The sequence below is a fragment of the Penaeus japonicus genome, unplaced genomic scaffold, assembly GCF_977035675.1.
Source record: "Penaeus japonicus unplaced genomic scaffold, GWHDUDI00000001_assembly GWHDUDI00000004, whole genome shotgun sequence".
Classification (NCBI taxonomy): Eukaryota; Metazoa; Arthropoda; class Malacostraca; order Decapoda; family Penaeidae; genus Penaeus; species Penaeus japonicus.
In genome coordinates this window covers 41,968,638-41,976,137 of record NW_028234406.1, presented here as the reverse complement: position 1 = coordinate 41,976,137, position 7,500 = coordinate 41,968,638, and positions in this window count along the sequence as shown.

Sequence of the window (7,500 nt, the reverse complement as noted above, 5' to 3'; positions counted from 1 at the left end):
CCAGCCGGCCTTCTTCGAGCGAGGGCGACTTGTATATTTGTCCTCCTACAAATAGAAAAAAAAGAAAAGAAAAAAGTTAAGGAGTAAAAGTTGACGATATATTGGGATTATACTTAATATTATAAAAAAAAAATTTGAAGCCGCGGTCTTCTCTTGCATCTCTCGATACGATCGGGTTTAACAAAACAAACGTTGCTCCTATGGATTCAACTTTTTTTATTTTTTTTTTATTTCTTTGTATTTTTCTTCAAAAAAAAGGAAGAAAAAATACAAAGATGAAATATAATATACTTAAAGAAAATTATTCGTTACGGTATGTTTTTCTTTTGGTATTGTTTACCTTACCCCCCCCAACCCCACTTTCGCAACATTTAACATCATTCTCTTCATTAATTTTCTACTATACTAAACTGATGGAAAAAGGATAGCCTGTTCGAGACACGACCTTGGCTCCTTGTACTGTTTATGCTGTATCTATATATATTTATATATATATATATTTATATATATATATAATAATTATAATGATGATAGTGATAATAATAATAGTGATGATAATGATGATGATTATGATGGTGATGATGACGATGATGATGATGATGATGTTGATGATGATGATGACTATGATAAGGATAAAAATGATAATAGTGATAGAAATTATAATGATGATAATGATAATGATGATGATGATGTTGATGATGATGATGATTATGATGATGATGATGATGGATGATGATGATGATTATGATGATGATGATGATGATTATGATGATGATGATGGATGATGATGATGATGATGATGATGATGATGATGATGATGGATGATGATGATGATGATGATGATGATGATGATGATGATGATGATGGATGATGATGATGATGATGATGATGATGATGATGGATGATGGATGATGGATGATGGATGATGGATGATGGATGATGGATGATGGATGATGGATGATGGATGATGGATGATGATGATGATGATGATGATGATGATGATGATGGATGATGATGATGATGATGATGATGATGATGATGATGATGATGATGATGATGGATGATTGATGATGATGAGATGATGATGATGGTGAGATGATGATGATGATGATGATGCAGATGATGGTTATGATGACGATGATGGATGATGATGATGATGATGATGCAGATGATGGTTATGATGACGATGATGGATGATGGATAATGATGATGACTAGGATGATGATGATGATGATGATGGATGATGGATGATGGATGATGATGATGATGATGATGATGAGGATGAGGAGGTTGAGGGAAGAGTGATGATGATGATGATGATGATGATGATGATGATGATGATGATGATGATGATGAGATGATGATGATATGATGATGATGATGATGGGATGATGATGATGATGAGATGATGATGATGATGAGATGATGATGATGATGATGAGATGATGATGATGATGAGATGATGATGATGATGATGAGATGATGATGATGAGATGATGATGATGGGATGATGATGATGATGAGATGATGATGATGATGATGATGATGATGAGATGATGATTGATGATGATGATGATGAGATGATGATTGATGATGATGATGATGAGATGATGATTGATGATGATGATGATGAGATGATGATGATGATGATGATGATGATGGTGAGATGATGATGATGATGATGGTGAGATGATGATTGATGATGATGATGATGAGATGATGATGATGGTGAGATGATGATGATGAGATGATGATGATGGATGATGATGATGATGATTAGATGATAATGATGATGATGATGACTATGATAAGGATAATAATGATAATGGTGATAGAAATTATAATAATGATAAGGATAATGATGATGATGATGATGATGATGATAATGATTATGATAATGATGATGATGATGATGATGATGACAATGATAATGAAAATAATGATTATAGTGATAATAATAATAATGAGGATAATAATAATGATAATGATATGGATGATAATGATGATGATGATGATTATGATGATGATGATGACTATGATAATGATGATGGCATTTTTTTTTTTTTTTTTTTTTTTTTTTTTTTTTTTGATGATGATGATGATGATGATGATGATGATGATGATGATGATTTATGATGATGATTGATGATAATGACGATGATTGAGGATGATGATGATGATGATTATGATAATGATGATCATTGATGATGATGATGATAATGACGATGATTGAGGATGATGATGATGATGATTATGATAATGATGATGATTGATGATGATGATGATGAGGTGGAGGAGGAAGAAGAGGGGAAGGGGGAAGGGGGGAGTGGGGAAGAGGGGAAGGGGGGGGAGAGGGGGAAGGGGAAAGAGGGAAGGGGAACGGGGGGAAGAGGGGGAGGGGATGGGGGGAGGAGGGGAATGGGGGGAAGAACGGGAGGGGAAAAGGGGGGTAGAGGGGGAGGGGGGTAAGGGGAGTAGATAGAAGAGAATGGGAAGAAGTGTATTGGTGACGTTGGCTTTGCTGATGATGATGATGATGACAATTATGATGATAATGATAACAAAACCAGCATTGATAAGGATAAGGATGATAATGATAAACATGCTAATAACATAAACTGTAATAGTAATAATAGTGATGATAATAGTGATCATGATGAAAATAATAATGATGATAATTTGACTGTAATTGATGATATCAATGATAATAACAATGATGATGATAACAATTATAATATTTATAATGATAATAGTGATAATAATAATAATGATGATAATGATGATAATGAAGGAAATTATAATAATGACAATATTAGTAATAATGATAAAAATGATATTACAAAAATAAGATGAAAATAATAGTAAAAATAGTGACAATAACAAAAACAAAACTAATGAAAGACAATGAAGAGCACGACTCGAGCCAACACAAAACAACAAGGAAAAAATTCCACGAAACTTCACCGTCAGAGTAATGCAGAAAATAGTCCTACTTGCAACAATGCATAATTTACGCTTTACTGCTGAATTAACTGAAATAAACATCGAGCTGCAACTGTTCCTAAGGGTTATAAGTTGCACATACACACTATAAAGAGTAGGAATAGATGAATAACGATATTCATAACGATGATGATAATGATAATTATAGCGAAGATGATGATGGTGATGAGCCGTCTGGTCGGGCAGTGATTAGCGCGCCGGCCTCACATCCCGGTAAACGATAGATCGAGCCCCGTTCAAGCTCGTGAGTTTCCACTGTCGTCTGGTGGTCACTACCATGGTCGGGCATCACGGTGGGTAGCTCAGGTCGAGTCAGCACTCTTTGGCACACTCTCTCACGAGTCAGCACACGCTGGCACAGCCGGGCTCGCCTCAGTGCATATAAGCCCGGCGAAGTATCTGCTCTGCAAATCTGGTTTAGTCTTATGATGGTGATGGTGATGATGATCATGATAATGATAATGGTGATAATGGTAATGATAATGATGATGATTGTAGCAGTTGTAGTAATGATCATAATAATAATGATAATATTATCAATAATGGTAATGATGATAATAATGATAACGATAATGATAACAATAGCAATGTGAGTAATGATAATGATTATGATAATGATGATGATGATGATGATGATGACTATGATAAGGATAAAAATGATAATAGTGATAGAAATTATAATAATGATAATGATAATGATGATGCTATTTCTTATAACAATGATAATGATAATAACTATAGTAATAGCAATAATAATGATATAAAGGTTAAATATTATAATGAATAAAATTATAATGATAATAACGATAATGCTATTACCATTTCTACTACCACAGCATCTACTACTAATGACGATGATGATGATGATGATGATGATGATGATGAATTTATAAAGGATACATCAATAAAGAAAGAAAACTTAGAAGAAGAAGAAGGATTAAAGAAAAAAAAAAGAAGGAAAATATGACTACGAAAGAGAAAAAAATAAATAAACGAATTAATGTTCAAATTGGTTTTATCATTTTTGTTCGTGTATGAACGATACAAAAAAAAGTAAAGTTGTGTAAATCTGTAACGTTTGATCTTCTTTTTTTCTTTATTTGCAATGACTTGCATCTGAATAAGTGAAAAAAAAAATAAAGTTTTAAACTTTGAAGAGGATTGAATCCATAAAAAATGTATATATAAGATATTACCTGATGCTTGCTCTCAAGGTAGGAATATGTCATGAAAATAACACGGTGGTGAATTTTAATTATTGAATAACTAAAGCAAGGTACCTGACATTAGTCATCATTAAATCAAACAAGATCATCTGATATCATAAACCATACATTATTAACAACAATCTCTTTATCTATGACAGAGCATAAGTAAAAAGGTTTTACTTATACAAGTAAAAGGCTGCAATCTTGAAATCTGTGCATCCTATATCAAAAGTCAAATATGAATAATGAATTCCCAAACTTTGCTTTTTATCGCACATCAAATACTGTGCATCGTACTTTAAACACTATGCAAATGAGTGATTTAGTAATTAGATGTTCAGGGATAAAATTAATCATTTCTGATAATCTTTGCAAACTTGGATTGGGAGGGAGGGAGGGAGGGAGAGAGGGAGGGAGGGAGAGAAGGAGGGAGAGAAGGAGGGAGGGAAGGAGAGAGAAAGAGAAAGAGAGAAAGAGAGAGAGAGAGAGAGAGAGAGAGAGAGAGAGAGAGAGAGAGAGAGAGAGAGAGGGGAGGAAATGAGAGGAGGGGAGAGGAAAGGAGAGAGAGAGAGAGAGAGAAAAAGAGAGAGAGAGAGAGAGAGAGAGAGAGAGAGAGAGAGAGAGAGAGAGAGAGAGAGAGAGAGAGAGAGATAAAGAGAAAGAGAAAGAAAACTAGAGAGAGAGGAGGGATTAAGCACACAGAGGGAGAGAGGTAGAGTTCAAAAAGAGAGAGAGACAGAAAAGTAGAATTAAAAGAGAGAGAGAGAGAGACAGAGAAACAGAGAAGAATAGAGCGAGAAATTAACGAAGTAAGGAAAAAAAGAGACACACGAAAAAAAGTAAAAAAAAAAAAAAGAAAAAAAAAAAAGAAAACAAAACTGAAATCTAAATAGACCCCATGAATGATTCTAGTCTAGCCTTAACGCAGCTCCACTAATTTTCGCAGAGCAGATGTTCCTACAGCATTTTTACCCCCCCCCCCCCGGGTCTCCCTTTGGTAGTTCAGAATTCGGGCGAACCACATTCCGCCCTCAGGGTCGAGATGCTTCTGCATGTTAGTTTGTACTCGGTGGGACAAAAAAAAAAAAAAAAAAAAAAAGTCATCGGTCGCTTTCCAGGGGTTTGACTGATCGTGATGTTTGTATGAAGTGTTCAGGGAACTGTGTGAGTGAGCGGTGGTGGGTGGGGGGTGAAAGGGGGTGGGGGGGTGAGGGGGAAGTGGGGGAGGGGGTGAGAGGGAAGGGGGGAGGGGTAAGAGTAAGAGGGGGGAAGAGGTAAGGGTCAAGAGAAAGAGGGGGGAAGAGGTAAGGGTCAAGAGAAAGAGGAGGAAGGGGTGAGGGGTAAGAGGAAGAGGGGGAGGGGTAAGAGTAAGAGGGGGGAGGGGTAAGAGTAAGAGGGGTGAAGAGGTAAGAGTCAAGAGAAAGAGGGGGGAGGGGGAAGAAAAAGATGGGGGGAGCGGTAAGAGAAAGAGATGGAGGGGTAAGACAAAGAGGGGGGAAGGGGTAAGAAAAAGAGGGGGAAGGGGTAAGGGGCAAGAGATAGAGGGGAGGAGATACAAGAGAAAGAGGGGGGTAGGGGCATAAGAAACAGAGGGCAGGGGGGTGGATTTTGGAAGATGGAGGAGGCAAAATGAAGTGGGGGGAGGGTAGGGGAGGAGAGAGGGGAAAGAGGAGGAAGGGGAAGAGGATAAGGGAATGTGGAGAGATAAGGGGATAAGGGGAAATGAGTAGAGGGAAAGAGGAGAGGGATTAAAAAAGAAGCGGGGAGGAGGAGAGGGAAGGAAGAAGTGGAGGCAAAGGGCAAGGCAAAAGGAGGAGGGGAGAGGAAGAAGTGGAGGGAAGGGGTAAGGCAAAAGGAGGAGGAGGGCTAAGGAAGAAGTGGAGGCAAGGGGTAGGGCAAGAGGAGGAGGGGGAAGGAAGAAGTGGAGGCAAGAGGTAAGGCAAAAGGAGGAGGAGAGAGGAAGAAGTGGAGGCAAGGGGTAAGGCAAAAGGAGGAGGGGGAAGGAAGAGGGGAGCAAGTTAAGCGAGGAAAGGGGAAAAGAGAAGAAGTAAGGGAGGCAAGGAGGGTAAGGCAAAAGAGGAGGGAAGAAAAATAAGCAAGGGGTAAGGCAAAAGGAGGAGGAGGGGGAAGGAAGAAGTGGAGGCAAGGGGTAAGGCAAAAGGAGGAGGGGGAAGGAAGAAGTGGAGGCAAGGGGTAAGGCAAGAGGAGGAAGGGGAAGGAAGGGGAGGCAAGGGGTAAGGCAAAAGGAGGAGGGGGAAGGAAGAAATGGAGGCAAAGGGTAAGGCAAAAGGAGATGGAGGGGGAAGGAAGAAGTGGAGGCAAGGGGTAAGGCAAAACGAGGAGAAGGGAAGGGGGAGAGGGGAGGGGGGATAGGGAGGGCGGGACCGGAGAAACTTGTATAACCCCTCATGGCTCGAGGGCACTCAGTGTCTCAAAACTAATTTGCTTCCTGATTATATTTCTTCTTTGATGGGAGGAACTGTAATGATAACACACGCACACACACACACACACATATACCCACACATCTACATATGTATACACATACATAAATATATATTTGTATGTAGTTGCGTACACATATGCCCACACGCCATCCATAAGTTTTAATTTATGCGTATTTGCTTATACATATGGTTATCAGGCAGCGAGAGGAAGAGAGAGGGAGAGAGAGAAGGAGAGAGAGAGGGAGAGAGAGAGAGATAGATAGATAGATAGATAGATAGATAGATAGATAGATAGATAGAGAGAGAGAGAGGCAGAGACAGAGACAAAGACAGAGATAGTGCGAGAAAGAGAGAGAGAGAGAGAGAGAGAGAGAGAGAGAGAGAGAGAGAGAGAGGGAGAGAGAGAGAGAGAGAGGAGAGAGAGAGAGAAGAGGGATGAGAGAGAGAGAGAGAGCGAGAGGGAGATAGAGAGAGGAAGAAGAGACAGAGAGATTGTGAAAGAAAGTGAGAGAGATGAAGAGAGAGAGAGGAGAGAGAAGAGAGAGAGAGGAAGAGACGATTGACGAAGGAGAGATGAGAGAGAGAGGAGAGACATCCCCACGCCTGAGCGGAGAGGAGATGAAAGTGAGAGAAGAGAGAGAGATAGTGCGAAGAGAATCGAGAGAGAGCAGAGAAGAGATTTAGTGAGAGAGAGGAGAGTGAAAGAAAGAGAGAGGAGAGGAGGTTGTGAGAGAAATAGAGATAGTGAAGAGAGAGAATGAGAGAGAGAGAGAGAGACACGAGACGAGGTAGACGGACGAGAGAGAGAGTGAGAGAGAGGAAATAGTGCGAGAGAGAGAGAG